The following is a 20,179-nucleotide window of genomic DNA, read 5'->3' as shown; positions in this document are numbered from 1 at the left end:
TCTTTCTCTTGAAGGTACTCCCACAGTACTGTTCACAAAGCGAACTCCAGAAGTTAGTAACAGCTTGGCTAAATGTGCAGGTAGTTCTGGAGTGCAAATTTTCAAACTAGATTGTTATCTGAGAAGTTAAGAAAACACACTTTAGTCATCATTGAGGGGTGAGAAGCTTCAAGTTGCTGGGTTTCAACATCTCAGAGGGTCTATCTTGCACTCATCATATATGCAGTGACAAAGAAGGCATTTCAGCCCTACTACAGTAAGAGTTTGAAGAAATTTCCAATGTCATCAAAGATTCCAGTGAATTTCTACGGATGCCAATGGTGAGCATCGTGATTGGTTGCAACACCACCTCCGATGATTAGGATTGAAACAGCTGCAGAGGGTTGTAGAGGATTGTCGTGTCCCTCAAGGACACTAGCCATAGAGTTATAGAACACTGCAACACCCATACAGGGACTCTGGCTCACCTAGTCCATGCCAACCTATTATCCTGCCTAGTCCCATCGACCTGCACATGGACCATAACCCTCCATACTCTTCCCATCCATGTATCTATACAAATTTCTCTTAAATATTGACATTGAACCCACATACACCAGCTTTGCTGGTAGCTCATTCCACATTCTCACCACCCTCTAGAGTGAAGAGGTTCCCCCCATATACCTCTTAAACATTTCACCTTTTACCCTTAACCCATACGCTAGTTCTAGTTTCATCCAACTTCAGAGGAAAAAATCCTCTTTGCATTTGCCCTATCGATACCTCTCATAATTTTGTATGCCTCTATCAAATCTCCCTTCATTCTCCAAAGCTCTAGAGACTAACGTTCCAACCTATTTAACCTTTCCCCAGAACTCAGGTTCTCAAGTCCTGGCAACATCCTTGTAAATTTTCTCTGCACTCTTTCAATCTTATTGATATACTTTCTGTAGGTAGATCACTCCGCATAATACTCCAAATTAACCCTCACTAACGTCTAATACATTTCATAACATTCCAACTCCTGGATGCAATATATTGATTTATGAGGGCCAATATGCCAAAAGCTTTCTTTCAAATGATTCAAAGAATTGAAGTATATATAAATTATAAAAACTTGAGAATTGTCTGCTTACAGGCAGCCACAAAGCGAGGAACCTGAATTAAAAAAAGAGAGACCAACACCCAATGCACAGTGAAAGAGAAAAAACACAAATCACGCAAACACTAGCAGTAACAGCAAAGAGAGAGGAGTGAACACTTTTAGACCTTATCTACCTGTGGCACCGCTTTCAAGGAATTATGGATCTGTTTTCCCAGATCTCTCTGTTTTACTGCACTCCTCAGTGCCCTACTGCTCACCATGTAAGACCTACCCTGGCTTGTCCTTCCAAAGTGCAACAGCTTACACCTGTCTGCATTAAATTCAACCTACTATTTTTCAGCCCATTTTTCCAACTGGTCCAGATCCTGCTGCCAGCTCTGATAGCCTCATTCGCTGTCCACTACATCCCCAATTTTGGTGTCATCCACAAACTTGTTGATTCTATTTACCACATTCAATTAGTCTCCAACCATTGAGGACGTCTTTAACAGGTGGTGCCTCAAGAACAACTGAAGCCAAATCAATTTTTTAAAAAGAATACAGAACAAAAATCTAATAAACAGAGAAATGACATACTTTAATTCTAGACAGAAGGTTGAAGGATTAAATGGCCTCTTCAGTTTGTATATGCATAGATCATCTGTGCATTATCACATCACTAGTTGAGAGACTTTGAAATATATACATTTTACTGTCATATTTCCTACAATGAAACAATGATGCAATTTCTGAAGAGATTAATTGGTTGTAAACCCTTGGGAAAACATCCTGAGTTTGTGAACCATTTTAGGTTTATGAAAGTTGAAAAACGCTTGAATGTTTTTCTTTTACCTCTTTCCATTGAATAATGTAAAAGCAACATCTAATATTGTTACCTGGTGAAGATTATTAAGCACAAGACTCAATTAGAAGACCAAGAAAGGAATTTTCACAAGATTTTCTCCCTGATGGTGGAATTATCATTTGTTAAAAGTCAGAGGAAGGTTATGAATTGAATGAACCAATCATTATGTGTCTAAAACAATGGAGATTAATTGTTAGTGAGTTTAATGAGTGAGAAAAAATTCTTAATGTTCTTGTGCTAAGTTTCTGAAGGCAGTCTTAGACTAAGCTGTTGAATGATTTCTGCAAAAATGACAGAAGACAAATTGCAAATTATATAGCTGACCTAAGTATGAAAATTGTATTTAATATTGCTTACCTTTTCTTAATTTGATCTATTTTCATGCTATTCATAATTTTAAAGTTTTGGGGTTAAGAATTTGTCCACTGTGTTATATGATAAATGCACTGTGTAGCAATATATTTCAAGATGAAACAACAACTTGGAACTTCAGAAACAAAATTCAAAAAGCATTTGTTCTAACATCCTAAGTTTACCTCATGAATGAATATAATATTTTACCTCTTTTCTGTTGTGTGGTCAATGACAAAAAATGGGAATGTGTATTCTAGCCTGCAAAAGCTGCTTTCTTAAATGATAACCTGCTTCAATCGTTTTCAAGGGACTCTCAAACCAAGCAACAATAGAATCCAAACACAGAATTCCATACAATATGCTACATGGTCTCAACCTCAACAAATCAACAGACAAGAAGAACTCGCTCAGTACCAATCGCTCAGCAATTAATGATGTTGATAATCAAAGTGAAGAATCCTTAACTGTCAATAACTATGAGGACCAAAGACAAACAGCATCATTGGTGTCATATCAAGGAAATGAGAATGAGTGGAAAGAAATTACTCCTAAAAAACCAGTAAAGCTGGCTCCATTAGAACTCTCTGAAGACATCAGGAAAGCTCAACTTGAAAAGCTCAAAGACGTTCAAGTCAAAGCAGAGAAAGCTTTAGAAAAACTAGCTACCAATGGAGCAAGCTGTGTGCAAAACCATCCGAGAAAGGCGAGGAATCCGAGACAGCTGGAGAACTTAGAAGAAATCAGGCAGGCTGAATATGCATTACTAGAAAACCTGAAATCTTCAAAGTCTCTCAAGCAGCAAGCATCATTTCTTCCTGCCAAGATCCCAGATTCCATTATCAACCAGAAATTTGGAGAAAAAGTGCTTCCAAATAAACTCTTGGTTCCTATTACTAAATCTGTTATTAGATCTGATGGAAGTCCTGAACCAACACATCAAGCTTTCAAAGGGAGATTACGGATAAAGCAAGGAAAAGGCTATGAAGGTGGAACAAGTTGTAGGTCTAATCCCTTAAATACATTCTGATTAACCTTTAGCCATATGAACATCGTTGAAGATCTTAACACTGCAGGCAAGAAAAGAAGTCAGTGAAATAGCTAAGCTTCTAATAATGTAATCAGGAGAAAATGTATAAAATAAACTGGTGCATTGTACATTATCAGAATGTAAAACAAATTAGTACTCCTTAAGAGGTTTTAATGAATTGTGTTGATCCACATGCTTCAAGTTAATGTACATTGATACGTTGAAAAATGTAAACTCAATCCCATTGCTCCTGTAACAAGCCAAAGAACTATGCAATAGCTAAATTGTTAATTGATGAGAAACTGATTATCAATTATTGCAAAAATAAAACACCTTTGGGACATCATGGAAAAAAATATCTGCTTCACAAAAGATTAGGTCTTAAATTCATGTCATTAATTTTATTTTTTTCTCTTGGATTGCTGCTGATATTGCTTCTCAATGTGGAGCTGCTGATTGGACTGAATAATAAAATGAAAAATCTTGATGTAAGTGGAAAATCTGAATAACAAGTGGAAAGTAAATTTGAATATGGTAAAAGGAATACCACAGGCAATGAACTAATCCCAGTAGAAAACTAATCATGTAAGTGGAAAATCAGATGTGAATAAAATTGATGACAGCAACTCATTTAAAAATTCAACGGGCTCATTTCTCCCTTACATTATGAATATGCAATCTTAGCTTAAAATCCCCTGTGATGATTATATAATTCCTGCTGTTTATACACACCAGAATAATAGTGGGCCTGTTTCAAGTCTGTGCTTCAATCACCAGCATATTAAAGTCTAATCCCTTTGGTGGCTTGCAAAGAATTAAAAGTAATCTGTGCCAAGTGCACAGGTGGTTCCAGAATGAATAACAAGGCAGTATCCTCAGAGAAATTTTTAACATTCAAAGAGATTTACCAAAACCTAGCTAATGCGTGAATTGCAAACAACATTTAACACTTGAATTATGAAATGCCAATGTAATTCAGGGCTAATCTTGTATGTTTTTAAAAAATCATAGAGATTAGAAGGCGGGCCCTTGGCCTATTTGTGTCTGCTAACATAATTAACACCATCACAATTAAAGCTCTATTATTTTGTCTCAGTCACTTTTCTCTTGCAGATGCATTTTAGTTGCCTTTTGAAAGTTATTGCTGAAATTGATTTCACAAGTATTTATGACAATGTACAATTCATTGAGTTAAAAAAAATTCTTTTCTTCCTATCTTCATTTTGCATTAAGAATATGACTGCTGCAGAAAATAGTAGGGATATTGTTCCTAGGCTACTTATCACATTCAAACTGAGAATCAAAGACCTAAAACAAGGGGAAATCTGCAGATGCTGGAAATCTGAGCAACTCTCACAAAATGCTGGAGGAACTCAGCAGGCCAGACAGCATCTATGGAAAAGTTAAAATTTAGTCCTCAGGTGCCACCAGCAAGCTTCTGGAGCTGGCTATACAACAGAGGCAGTTCAGGTGTTTGAAGACAAAGTACAAGCCACCAGCCCTGTAGACTCTGTGGCCCCAGTGAAGGATGAAGTAAGTTTGGAGTAAGCAAATGGAGGGAATATGATCTTTCATTGAGTCGTGGGTATACGTTCCTCAACCAGCTCAACAATTTCTATTTATATATTGCCCTTTTTATTATTAATAAATACTAATAAAGACATGAAAAGCACAGAGAGTCTTTTGTTGCATGTAATATGTGCATAGGAGAATTCATATCATACACTGTCGTCCCAAAGAACATTAGGCACTGGTCGAATATACAGAAAAACAAACATGCATTTATTCTTTTGCAAGATTAATCACTCATTCAACATGAAGATAAGCTGTATAACTTACCATAAAATGTTTGAGCATTCCTTATAATCCTCTGTTGATACCTTGGACATTCTTCCAAATATATCAAATAATGTCATGCACTAAAGATGGATTCTTGCCCTCTCAATCTACCTCTTCATAGCCCAGACTCTTTATTTGTCCATCTGCACTGCAGGTTCTCTGTAACACTGCATTCTGCGTGTCATTTTTTTTTCTTTTGTGCTGCCTTGATTTGGTAGGATTTGTCTTGAGAGTATGCAAGCAAAACTTTTTTATTGTCTCTTTGTATATGTGACATTAATAAACCAATTACAGATTACCAATTATAAATTATGCATGAATACTTGAAAAAGCTAATGGAACTAGAGTCCAAATCAACAACAATGAAACTTTGAAACAGAATAACAGCATTACAAGGTAACATTTAATTTTTATTGTATGGATAAAATTATGGCAGGTAATTCATCAGAGTTTGCTTGAAAGCTATTCAATTGCATTTAATGAAATAAAAATAGGGTGTTCTAACAGTACTACTAGACAATCGACTTTATGAAATACATAACTTTGAATGCATTTATCTCTGTATGATCTTCAATATATGTAAATGAATCATGATCTTTTTGCCAATATAGTTATAGGAAAAAAAATACATTTAAATATTCTTGGCACAAAACCTAAAACAATAGTCCATACCTGGATTTAAACTGTGAAATTTGTTAGAGTCATAAAGATGAACAGAATCAGCTCTTCAGCCCATCTAGTCCATGCCAAAACCATTTAAACTGCCTACTCTCACGACCTGCACCGGAACCATAGCCCTCCATATCCCTACTATCCATGTACTGATTCAAACTTCTCTTAAATATTGAAGTTGAGCTCGCATGCACCACTTGTGCTGGTTACTCATTCCACACTCTCACAACTCTCTGAATGAAGAAGTTTCCCCTCATGTTCCCCTTAAACTTCTCACCTTTCATCCTTAACCCATGACCTCTGGTTGTAGTCCCACCCAACCTCAGTGGAAAAAGCCTTCTTGCATTTACTCTATCTATATCCCTCATAATTTTGTATACCTCTATCAAATCTCGTCTAAATCTTCTATGTTCTAAAGAAAACAGTCCGAACCTATTCAATCTTTCCTTATAACTCAGATCCTCCAGACCTGGCAATATCCTTGTAAATTTTCTCTGCACTCTTTCAACCTTGTTTACACCTTTCCTATAGATAGGTGGCCCAAAACTCACACAATACTCCAAATTAGGCCTCATCAACAGCTCATACAAATTCAACATAACATCGCATCTGCTCCGCTCAATGCATTGATTTATGAAGGCCACAGTGCCAAAAGCTTTCTTTATGACTCTAGCTATCTGTGACACTATAGTGCCCTACTATTCACTGTGTAAGACCTACTCTGGTTGGTCCTACTGAAGTGCAAAACTTCGTACTTGTCTACATTAAATTCCGTCTGCCATTTTTCAGCCTATTGTTCCAGCTGATGCAGAACCCTCTGCAAGCTATGATAACCTTCCTCACTGTCCACTACACCCTCAATTGTGGTGTCATCTGCAAGTTTGCTGATCCAGTTAACTACCGTATCATCCAGATCAGAGGACCAAACACCAGTCCCTGTGGCACACCTCTAGTCACAGGCCTTCAGTCAGAGAGGCAATCATCAACTCCCACTCTCTGACTTCTCCCACAAAACCAATGTCTAATCCTACATTAATGTTAACATTAATCCTATCTGAAAGTGCAGCTGTCACTCTATTGATCTTAATCATCAAATTTCTCTTAAAAAGGCAGTGTTAAGAATTCAGATACAAACAAGAAAAAATCTGCAGATGATAGAAATCCAGGTGACACACACAAAATGCAGGGGGAGCTCAGCAGGCCAGGCAGCATCTAGGAAAAAGCGTACAGTCGATGTTTCAGGCCAAACCCCTCTGGCAGGACTGGAGAAAAAAGCTGTGGAGTAGATCTAAAAGGCAGTCAGAGAGGAAAGACAAACACAAGGTGATAGGTGAAACCTGGATGGGGAAGGATGAAGTAAAGAGCTGAGAAGTTAATTGGTGAAAGAAACAGAAGGCCATAAAAGAAAGAGAAATGGGGAGGAGCACCAGATGGAAGTGATGGGCAGGCAAGGAGATAGGGTGAGAGAGGGAAAAGTGGATGGGAAATGGTGAAGAAGGGGTAGGGGGGGGGGGCATTACCGGAAGTTTGAGATATTGATTTTCATGCCATCAGGTTGGAGGCTACCTAAATGGAATATAAGATGTGGTTCTTCAAACCTAAGTATGTCCTCATCACGACAGTGGAGGAGGCCATGGGTGGACATTTTGGATTGGGAATTAAAATGGGTGGCCACTGGAAATTTTCACTTTTTCTGGCAGTCAGAGCGTAAGTGCTCAGTGAAGCAGTCTCCCAACCTACGTCGGGTCTCACCGATATACAGGAGGCCACACCGGGAGCACCAAATGCAGTACATGACACCAACAGACTCACAGGTGAAGTGTCACCTCAGCTGGAAGGACTGTTTAGGGCCCTGAATGGTAGTGAGGCTAGGGGCAGGTGTCGTGCTTGTTCCACTTGCAAGGATAAGTGCCAGGAGGGAGAACAGTGGAGAGGGATGAATGGACAAGGGATTTGCATGGGGAGCAATCCCTGTGGAAAGATGTGCTTGGTAGTGAGATCCTGTTGGAGGTGGTGGAAGTTTTGGAGAATTATGTGCTGGACGTGGAGGCTGGTGGGGTGGTAGGTGAGGAAAAGGGGAGCACTATCCCTGGGGATAGTAGGGTGATGGGAGGACGGGGTAGGGGCAGATGTGTGTGAAATGGAAGAAATGCAGTTGAGGGCAGCATTGATGTTGGAGGAAGGGAGCCCTTTCTTTGAAAAAGGAGGACATCTCCTTTGTTCTAGAATGAAATGCCACATCCTGAGAGCAGATGTGGTGGAGATGGAGGAATTGAGAGAAGGGGTTGGCGTTTTTACACGTAACAGGATGGGATGAGGTATAGTCCAGGTAGCTGTGAGAATCCATGGGTTTATAATAGCCATTGGTGGAAAAGCTGTCTCCAGAGATAGAGACAGTGAGATCAAGAAAAGGGAGGGAGGTGTTGGAAATGGACCAGGTAAATTTGAGGGCAGGATGGAAGTTGGAGGCAAAATTCAGCATGGGTAAAGGAAGCAGTTGTCAATGTAGCATAGGAAAATGCAGGATGGACACCAGTGTAGGTTTGGAACATAGACTGGTCCATGTAGCCGACAAACAGGCCGGCATAGCTGGGACCCCTGTGAGTGCCCATGGCTACCCCTTTTGTTGAAGGAAGTGGGTGGAGCCAAAGGAGAAATTATTTAGTGTGAGGACATTCTGCTTGGCAGAGGAAAGTGGTGGTGGAGGGAAACTGGTTAGGTCTGGTGTCCAGAAAAAATGGAGAGCTTTGAGGTTTTCCTGGTGGGGGATGGAGGTGTATAGGGACTAGACTTCCACTGTAAAAATAAGATGAGGGCCAGGGAATCTGAAATCATTGAAAAGATGCAGAGCATTTTAAGTGTCATGGATGTAGGTAGGAAGAGATGGAAATAGAGGGGATAAAACAGAGTCGAGGTATGCTGATATGAGTTTAGTGGGGCAGGAACAAGTTGAAGCAACAGGTCTACCTGGACAGGCGGGTTTGTGGATCTTGGGTAGAATTCAGAGATGTGGAAAGTAAGTGATTCCAACCTTGTCATGTTCTCAAAATAATTCCCTCTATCATAACGTCAAACTCAACACCACTGTGCACTGGGATATTATGAGCTCCCTGATCTCAACATAAGGAATACTTCAGCACATGTAAAGGTCTGTAACTTTGACACAATAGGCACCAAGGAAACAAAAGGTATGCTGAGTCAAGATGAAAACAAAGAAGCGCAACATTTGATGCATCTTCTTACTGCCAAAAAAAAATCTTCTTAAACTGTCTCAACCACAGAACGTTCTTTTAGCTGCTTTCTATTTCTCCATCACTGTACTTGCTTAAAGTCACTGGCATCTCAACTGTGTCAAATGTTTTTTTCTGTTATGGACATGAGACAGTAACACTGTTTTTCTTTTCCTCAGATGCTGACTGAAATGCTGAGTATTTCCAGCACTTCCCATTTTTTAATAACCTCTGATATAATCAATTCACTAGCACTTCTCCAGTAACAAGTAAAAGCTGCACCTCTGAGTTATACTCCCATGTGCAGATACAGTGGTGCTCATCTGGGGAAAATTGTTAGAAATTCTACTACTCTGGGGTTTGAATCCTAAATTTTGATGGTTTGGATGAGCAAATGGTAAAGTTGGAGATCTTTCATTAGATGTACTGTATGTAATAGCAACCTACTTCTCCATAGCACCTGCCACCATTTTGGAGCATGGGACTTGAGTTAAGACCATAAGATTAGATTATGAAGACACACAGTCCTCTTTTTATTGTCATTTAGTAATGCATGCATTAAGAAATGATACAATATTTCCTCCAGTGTGATATCACAAAACACAGGACAGACCAAGACTGAAAAAACTAACAAAACCACATAATTATAACATATAGTTACAACAGTGCAACAATACCATAACTTGATGAAGTCCATGAGCACAGTAAAAAGTTCAAAGTCTCTCAAATGTACCACATCTCACGCAGACGGGAGAAGGAAGAAAAACTCCCCCTGCCATTCCCTCACCACAGTCCGACTCTGAGTCATCCGAAAACTTCGAGCCTTCGATCAGCTCTCTGACACCGAGTACTAAGCGCCATCTCTGTCCGAACGATTCGACCTCAATCTCCGTCGCCAACAGCAGGCAAAGCCGGGGATTTTGAGGCCTTCCCTCCGGAAGATTCCCGACCGCGCAGTAACAACAGCAGCGAACTGACGTTTCAGAAATTTCTCCAGATGTTCCTCTGTGCTTTCACGTCCGTCTCCATCAAAGTAGAATTGTCCACGGCCCCTATTTAACGGATGCAATATCATTTTTCACCGGAGGGCTGCACACGCGTGGCACACTGCTCTCTCTCCGCCCACATAAGACAGTGGATACTCTTGGGGTGGGGGGAATGAGCTAGTAGAGGAAAGCCACAGCAGTCAGATCTCTAGCACTGAGTCTGAGTCTGTGGCTCACCAAGGGAAGGAGGTGGAAGAGGTGATGTGTACTGATAGGGGATTCATTGGTTAGGGGAGCAGAAAGGAGATTTTGTGGATGAGAACAAGACTCCCGGATGGTATGTTGTCTCCCAGGGACATCTCAGATCAAGTTCACAGCATTCTTGAGCAGGAGGGTGAGCAGCCAGAGGTTGTGCTCCATGTTGGTACCAATAACATAGGTAGGAGGGATGATGAGGTCCTGTAAAATGGGTTCAGGGAGTTAGGTGCGATGTTAAAGGACAGGATTTCCAGGGTTGTGATCTCAGATTTGTTACCGGTGCCTCCTGCTAGTGATATCAATACTAGGAAGATCATACAGTTTAACACTTGGCTAAGGAGTGGGTGTAGGAGGGAGGAATAAGATTTTTGGATCATTGGGCTCTCTTCCCGGGAAGGTGGGACCTGCATAGAAGAGATGGGAACCAGATCACTTAAACAGATAATGGAGTAGTTGCGGAGAAAGAAGTTGTTCAGCTTACAGTATGTACAAAGTCAGGAATGAAAAGGTTGGGCACAGTGGGATTAATGTTCTGAGCCGTGTATATTTCAATAAAGAGGTATTATAGGAAAGGCGGATGATCTTAGGGCATGGTTCAGCACGCGGAATTATGACACTGTAGCCATTAGTGAGACTTGGCTGCAGCAGGCGTAGTTATGCCAGCTCAGTGTTCCAGAGTTCTGTTGTTTCAGACATGATGGAGCAGGAGGGACTAAAAGGGGATGGGTGACGTTACTCAGCAGGGACAATGTCACAGCAGTGCTCGGTCAGGACATTCTGGAGAACACATCTAGTGAGGTTTTATGCGTGAAACTGAAGAATAAGAAAGTTACGACCACGTTAATGAGATTATATTATAGACTATCCAAAAATCCATGGGATTTAGAGGAGCAAAGTTGTAGAGAGATTGCAAACTGTTCTAAGTAAACAAAGTTGTGATGGTAGGTGATTTTAACCTTCCACATATTTACTGGGATTCCCATACTGTAAAAGGATTGGATGGATAAGGGTTTGTCAGATGCGTTCAGTTAAGTTTCCTTAATCAGAACATAGCAAGAGTGTGATACTAGATCTCCAATTAGGGAATAGGGCACGTGACAGAAATTTGTGTAGGAGAATACTTTGCATCCAGTGATCAAAATGCCATTCATTAGTTTCAAGGTAATTATGGAAAATGATAGGTCTGGTCCTCAGGTTGAAATTCTAAATTGCCTAAGGGACAGCTTCTTCCACCAGGCCATCAGAATGATTAACTCACGCTGATTTGGGTGTATTTCTATGTTACATTGACTGTTCTATTTATTATAAATTACTATGATTGCACATTGCACATTTAGACAGAGATGTAACGTAAAGATTTTTACTCCTCGTGTATGTGAAGGATGTAAGAAATAAGGTCAATTCAATTCAATTCAATTCAGTTTTGATGGTTATAGGCAGGCAGGAACAAATGGGGTACTTGAGGAGGATAAGAAATACAAGAGAGCACATAAGAAAGAATATGGAGAGCTAAAAGAAGGCATGAGGTTGCTCTAGCAGACAAGGTGAAGGAGAATCCTAAGGGCTTCTACATGTGTATAAAGAGCAAAAGAGCAAGGGACAAAATTGGCCCTCTGGAAGATCAGAGTGGTAATAATCTATGTGTACAGCTGAAAGAGATGGGAGAGAACTTGAATAAATTTTATGCATCTGCATTTACTAGGGAGGCGGACACAGAGTCTACAATTGTGAGGTAAAGCAGCAACAAGGTCATGGACCCTATACAGATTACAGAGGAGGAGGTGTTTGCTCTATTGAGGAAAATTAGGGTGGATAAATTCCCAATGCCTGACAAGGTGTACCTTTGGACCCTACGGGAGGCTAGTGCAAAAACTGCAGGGGCCCTAGCAAAAATATTTAAAACATCCTTCGTCATGGGTGAGGTACTGGAGGACTGGAGGAAAGATAATGTTGTTCAGTTGTTTCGGAAAGGCTTTAAGAATAAACCAGGAAATTATAGGCCAGTGAGCCTGACATCAGTAGTGGGAAAGTTATTGTAAGGTACTCTAAGCGATTGGATATTTTGATAGACAGGGACTGATTGGGAATAGTCAACATGGCTTTGTGCATGGTAGGTCTTGTCTAACCAATTTTATAGAGTTTTTCAAGGAAGTTACCAGGAAGGTTGATGAAAGCAATGCAGTGCATGTTGCCTACATGGAGCTTGGTAAAGTTTTGACAAGGTCCTGAATGGGAGGTTGGTCTAGAAGGTCAGTTGGCATTCAAGATGAGGTAGTGAATTGAATTAGACATTGGCTTTGTTGGGGAGGCAAGGGAGTGGGAGTAAATGGATGCCTCTCTGACTGAAGGCCTGTGACTATGGTATACTGCAGGGATTAACGTACTTTGTCATCTATATCAATGATCTGGATAATAATATGGTTAATTGGATCAGCAAATTTGCGAACGACGTCAAGATATTGTGTGTCATGGACAGTGAGGAAGACTAATAAAGCTTGTAATGGGATCTAGCCCAGATGGAAGAACGGGCTGAAAATTGGCAGATTGAATTTAATGCTGAGAAGTGTGAGTTGTTGCAATTTGGGAGCACCAGACAGGGGAGGTCCTACAGGGTGAGGATTGTGTTAAAACAGAAGGATCTGGAATATAGATCCATGATTCCTTGAAAGTGGTGTCACAGGTAGACAGGATCAGAAAGAAAACATGTGGCACATTGGCCTTCATAAAGTCAATGTATTAGGTACAGGAATTGGCATGTTACTGTATATTGAAATTGTACAAGACGTTGGTGAGGCCTCATCTGGAGTATCATGTACAGTTTTGGCCACCTACCTACAGGAAAGATGTAAGCAAGATTGAAAACTTACAAGGATGTTGCCAGGACTTGAGAACCTGAGTTATAGGGAAAGGTTTAATAGGTTAGGACTTCATTCCCTAGAATGCAGAAGATTCAGGGGAGACTTGATAGGGTATATAAAATTATGTGGGGTATAGATAGGGTAAATGCAAACAGGTTCTTTTCACTGAGGTTGAGTGAGACTACAACCAAACTCATGTGTTAAGGATGAAATGTGGAATGTTTAAAGGGAACATGAGGAGGAACTTCTAAACCAATGCTGGCGGGTGGCTGTGCTGAGTACTCGGCAGCTGGAGGGGGCTGAGATGGAAGCTCCAACTGCTGGGCCAGAGTTACAAGTTGGCTGCTGGCTGTAGGGTGTTGTGGGGGACATTCTGTGGGAATATTGACCGACGGCCTGTGTAGGTCCCTTGCAAACTCTGATAGGATGGCAGGGAGGGAGACTGATGGTGACAGCAATAGCACAGAGTGTGAGTTAGAAGAGGTGGGGAGAGGGACTGAGAACAGGAAGATAATGGGTCAGAAGAGAAAGAAAGGAGGTGGGTCTAGTGTAGGTGGATTGGAAAGTGAGGGAGGAGAAGTTGAGGAGAAGGGCCCGAGGGCAAAATTGCTAAATGTAGTGGTAAGATTTGAGGGGGAAGGGGGAGTAAAGAAAATCGATCCGCTTAAGCTAACAAAAATCATTAGAGGACAAGTAGGGGAAGTGAACTATGCAAGAATTTTAGGAGATGGAAACCTGCTGATAGGATGTAAAACTGAAGAGCAGATGGAGAAGGCAATGAAGGTGACTAATGTTGGGAAAGTCAAAGTGTCCAGGGTTGTAAGAGTTGGAGCACAAAGGGTCAATGGTTGCAAGGGGGTGATATCCGGGGTTCCCCTCAGTGTTAATATGAAGGAGCTAGTGGAGAACTTGAGGGTGAGGAGTAGTTCAGTGAAGAGTGTGAAAAGAATGACAAGGGGAGCAGAGAAAAGGGAGACTGAAACAGTTCTGGTAGAATTTGAGGATCAGGTGCCTCCAAAGGAGTTATATTTTGGATTCCTAAGATACAATGTAAGAGAATATATACCAAAACCTATGAGGTGTTTCAATTGCCAGGAGTTTGGCCATGTGGCCAAAGTGTGCAAAGGAAAGAGAAGATGTGCAAGGTGTGGTGGGGAACATGAATACAGAAAATGTGGAGAGGGAGTGAGACCAAAGTGCTGTAATTGTGGAGGTAACCATAGTGTAGCGTACTGGGGATGTGAAGTGTTGAAAAAAGAGGTGGAGGTGCAGCAGATAACGGTGAAGGAAAAAGTCTCATGCTGAGGCAGTCAAGTTGGCAGGACAGAAGAAAATGAATGAGGGAGGATGTAGCAAAGAGCAAGCGGCAGCTAAAGAAAGGCAAGATAAGAAGAATGCATGGATAGAGAAGAAGAAATTGGTGACCTTTATAGCAGGAGTGGTAAACACAACTTACGAAATCAAATCTAAAACTGAAAGGATTCAGATTATTGTGAAAGCTGCAGAGCACCATTTGGATATGATAGGATTAAAATGGGAAGAAGTAAACGATGAACTCAGGGTACAGTCAAGTCAAGAGACAGTACGTGTGGGCTGATATTACTAATAATGCTACTTCTTCAATGGAATGCAAGAAACCTGATTGTTAATGGACAAGATTTCAAGCAGTTTATAGCTAGTAGGAGAGAAAAGCCAGATGTTGTGTGTATCCAGGAGACCTGGTTAAAACCTAATTTAGATTTTGTTTTATATGGTTATGAGGCAGTAAGGCGAGACAGGAGAGAGGGTGGAGGAGGAGGATGTGCAACTTCTGTAAAGCAAGGTACTCCTTATAGAATACTAGGTGTAGGAAGTGAACAAGAGTATGTGGTAGTAAAACTATGGGCTGAAAGGAAAGCATTGGTGATTGTGAATTATTATAATCCATGCAAAAGACTAGAGTTAAACAAGCTTGAGGAGATAGAAGGGCAGAATAGTAGTAACGTTGCTTGGTGTGGTGATTTTAATGGACATAATGTATTATGGGGGAGTGACAGAACAGACATCAACGGTCGAGTAATAGAGGAGTTGCTAGATGAGAAGTATTTAGTGTGCCTAAATGATGGCAGTAGTACTAGAATTGATGCTAATACAGGTAAAGAATCTGTGCTTGATCTTACATTAGTATCAAACTCCATTACATCAGTGTGTGATTGGTTAGTGTACCAAGAAGGAACTGTAGGGAGTGATCATTACCCAATCTGGTGCAAGATAAATATTTCTGCTTCATTGGTCACAGAGAATACAGGTGGGAAATGGATCCCTGAGAAAGCCAATTGGGAGAAATTTCTGGAAAAAGTCATTGATATCTAAGTCAGGTCAGTGATGGAATGGACATAGAAACACTTGACAGCATATTAAAACAAGGTATAATATCAGCTGCATTAGAATCCATTCCTAAAAGTAAAGGAAGAATAAAGAAGAGGATAATACCATGGTGGGATGATAATTGTAAGGAAGCAGTGAGAAATAGAAATAAGGCATTTAAACTGGTTAAAAGAACTCATAACTTCCAACACATGATTTAGTACAAACAAGCTCAGGCAGTAGTAAGGAGGGCAATATGACATGCTAAAAGGACGCACTGGAGAAAGTATTGTGATTCAATCGGAAACACAACTCAAGTAGGAGAGGTGTGGGGGATGATGAAAAGGATGGGAGGGGACAGGAGAGAGTGGTGGTACCCAGTTCTGGTTGATGGAAATGTGACTGCAGTAACAAATAAGGAAAAGGCAGAGTTGTTGGCAAACACTTTTGTTATGGTACATAGTTCCGATAATTTGTCTGAGAAGGGAAGAAGAGGTAGAGAGAGAACAAAAGCTGAAAGTATGGAGGCTTTATGTAGGAAAACTAACCTTGACCGTGTGCAAGATGTCCCTTTCAGCACGGGAGAATTAAGAAAGGCACTAGATAAAACGGGAAAGACTGCGCCAGGTAAAGATGAAATATGTTATAATATGATAAAACACTTGAGTGAAAGAAGTCTGGAGAAACTACTGCTTCTGTATAACAAAGTCTGGGATGAAGGGAGAATATCAGGGAGCTGGAAAGAAGCAATAATTATTCCAATAAGGAAACCTGGGAAAGATGCCAGCAAGCCAGAAAACTACAGGCCAATTGCCTTGACGTAACGTGTATGTAAACTTATGGAACGTATGATAAATGAGAGGTTAGTGTACTTCTTGGAAAGTAGAGGTATGGTGGCTGTGTATCAAAGCGGGTTCAGGAAAGGAAGGAATACTATGGATCCAGTGTTGTGTCCAGAGGATGAAATAAGAAAAGCTCAAGTATAAAGAGACAGTGGTTGCAGTTTTTTTTGATGTTGAGAAAACTTATGATATGTTATGGAAAGAGGGGCTCCTAATCAAGCTACATTTAATGGGAATGGGGGGGGCGATGTTCAATTGGGTTAAAGACTTTTTAAACCGGAGAACTATTCAGGTGAAGATAGGATCAGAGCTATCAAGCCAGTATGTTGTAGAAAACGGGATGCCTCAGGGGAGTGTAGTGAGTCCAACTTTATTCTCCATTTTGATAAATGATATATTTGTAAATATTCCAATGGAAGTGGGGAGATCATTGTTTGCAGATGACGGGCCTTTGTGGAAAAGAGGGAGAAATATTGAACATATAGTTACAAAAATGCAAGATGGAATTAATCAAGTTGAAGAGTGGGGGACAAAGTGGGGTGTTAAATTTTCAGTGGAGAAGACAAAAGCCATGTACCTTACAAGGAAAAAGTTCAGGGGACTTAATTTGAATCTGTACGGAAGTAACCTGGAGAGAGTTGAAAGTTTTCGGTTTTTGGGGGTGCACTTTGACCTGAGATTAACATGGAGAGAACATGTTAGATATGTAGTTACTAAATGTAAAAATGTGATAAATGTCATGAGGTGTCTTGCTGGATTGGAATGGGGTGCTGATTTTGCATCGCTGAAGTATATTTATGTAGCATTAATAAGATCAAGATTAGACTATGGAAGTATTGTATACGGGTCAGCAGCAAAATCTGTGCTAGCAGAACTGCATACTGTATCGTGCAAGCTCGGGCTCTAAGGGTGTGCTTGGGAGAGGTTAGAATTTCCCCAGTGTGTGCACTCCAAGTTGAAGCAAATGAAATGCCATTGGGGCTGCAGTGTAAACAGCTGGAGACCAATTACTGGATTAATTTAAGGGGGCATGGTGATAGCCATCCTACAAAAAGGGTGTTGCAGACATGCTGGGAGAAGGAGAGGACACAAAAAGAAAGTTTTGGCTGGACAGGAGAGCAAACAGCAAAAGATACGGGTGTATAAAGAGTTTTGTCCAAATGTGGTGTGGCCTGTCAGACCTTTCTGGGTATTAGAAAATCCCTCTGTAGATTTGGAATTGCTTAAGATTAAACACAGTAATAAGATGGCTGATATACTCAGTGAATATCATAGTTATAGGGAATGTAAGTATAAAGGCATACAGATTTTTACGGATGGATCAAAGGATCCAGACACAGGTGCAGCAGGGTCTGCAATCGTTGTACCAAGTTATCGAGTGGAAATTAGCAAGAGAACACCTGATTGCTTGAGTGTGTATGCAGTTGAAATGTTTGCCATATTGTTAGCACTAGAATGGAGTGAGCAGGTTGATTGTAATAATATTGTGATATGTAGCGATTCTGTATCGGCCCTTGCAAGCATTAAGGCGGGTACAGCTAGAGGTCACCAGGATCTGCTTTATGAAATCCTGTTTGCAAATTCAAGACTGGCTAGACAAGGCAAAAATATCACATTCATGTGGGTTCCAGCACATTCGGGTATTATGGGAAATGAGACACCAGATAGGCTGGCAAAAGCAGCAGTCAAAAAAGGATCTATAGAGGTCAATATTAAACTATCAAAATCAGAGGGGAAGAGCATAGTGTGGAGAAGGATAAATCAACAGTGGCAACAGCATTGGGATAGAGCAATAAAAGGAAGACATTTACATTCAATTCAGAACAGAGTAGATATGGGAAGAAGTAGGGTAGTAAAGCGGAAGGAGCAAGTAATTATAAGTAGACTGAGAACTGGGCACAGCAACCTTAATGGCACTCTGGCCATTATAAATAAGCATCCAACAGGTTTTTGTGATCTATGTCAGGAGACTGAAACAGTAGAGCATATCCGTATTTCATGCCGGAAATTTGCACAGGAAAGGCAACAAATGTTACAACAATTATGCAAAATAGGACTGGTAGAGAACAGTGTTAAAGGTTTACTGGAATGTGGGGAGAGTGATCAGGGGAGGAAATGGTTGTTTAGTTTTTTAAGGGTGACGGGACTGGAAAGATGGCTTTAAAGTGAATGGACAATGAGGGACAATAAATCCTGAAGATGGCAGTAATGCAACAGAGTAGATACCAACTACCGTAAAAACTCAAAGAAGAAGAACTCAGAGGGGTGTGAGAGTGTAAAATGCACTGCCAGAGCAAGTGGTGAATGGTGGGTTCTATTTCACCATTTAAGAGAAATTTTGATAGGTACCTGGATGAGAGGAGTATGAAGAGTTACAGTCATACAGAAAGGACAAGGCTGATTAATGTTTCAGCATAGATTAGATGGGCTGAAAGGCCTGCTTCTATGACTCTATGACTATGACAAAGGAAGAGAATTAGACCAGTCCTCTCATTGTGTCTGCTATGCTACTCAGCTGATTTATTTTCCCTATCAGCTCCATTCTCTTGTCTTCTCCCCATAACCCTTGACATCCTTACTAATTGAGAACTTATAAACATCCACTTTAAATGTACCCGTTAACATAGCCTCCACAACCATCTGTGGCAATGAAATCCACAGATTCAACGCCTTCTAGCTAATAAATTCCTCCTCTTTTCTATTCTAAAGAGATGTCTGTATACTGAGGCTGTGCCCTCTGTTCTTAGACTTTCCCACTACTGGAAATATCCTCTGTATAGCGACTCTCTCTAGGCCATTCAATATTCGATAGATTTCAATGAGATACCCCTTCATTCTTCTAAATTCCAGTAAAAGCCATCAGATATTTGTCCGTTCATTATATGCAGTGTCATATGATGTGGGCAACCAACGTTTTTGCATGACCATGATTATTCTTGGCAAATGTTTCTGCCTCTTCTGGGCATTGTCTTTAGAAGATGGGTGATTTCAGTCATTATCGATACTCTCAATACGCATCAGAGATTGTCTTCCTGGCATCAGTGGTTGCATAACCAAGACTTGTGATATGCACCAGCTGTTCATATGACCATCCACTATACCTTCACGTGACACTGAGCTGGGGGGGGAGGGGCTGGCTAAGTAGGTGCTACACCTTTCCCAAGGGTGACCTGCAGGCTAGCAGAGGGAAGGAGCATCATATGCTTTCTTCGGTAGAGACATACCCCACCACCTAACATATAACCATAAAACCATATAACAATTATAGCACGGAAACAGGCCATCTCGGCCCTTCTAGTCCGTGCCGAACTCTTGCTCTCACCTAGTCCCACCAACCTGCAGTCAGCCTATAACCCTCCATATTCCTTTCCTGTCCATATATCTATCCAATTTAACTTTAAACGACAACATCGAACCTGCCTCAACCACTTCTGCTGGAAGCTCGTTCCACACAGCTACCACTCTCTGAGTAAAGAAGTTCCTACATCATACATTAACTCCTTCATTCCCATGATTATTCTCGTGAACCTCCTCTGCACTATCTAGAAAGCCTGCTCATCCTTTCTTTAACAAGTTGCCCAAAGCAGCTCACAATACTCCGAGTTCAATCTGATCAACGCCTTATAAAGCTTCAGCGTTACATCTTTGCTTTTATATTCTAGTCTTCTTGAAATGAATGCTAACATTGCATTTGTCTTTTCTACCACCAACTCAACCTGCAAGTTTATCTTTCAGAAATCCTGCACAGGAACTCTCAAGTCCGTTTGCACTCCTGATTTCTGAATATTTTGCCTGTTTAAAAAATGGTCTGCTCCTTTATTCTTTTTGCCAAATGCATG

Source organism: Mobula hypostoma, chromosome 1 (assembly GCF_963921235.1).
Source record: "Mobula hypostoma chromosome 1, sMobHyp1.1, whole genome shotgun sequence".
NCBI lineage: Eukaryota > Metazoa > Chordata > Chondrichthyes > Myliobatiformes > Myliobatidae > Mobula > Mobula hypostoma.
This window is presented reverse-complemented; position numbering follows the sequence as displayed.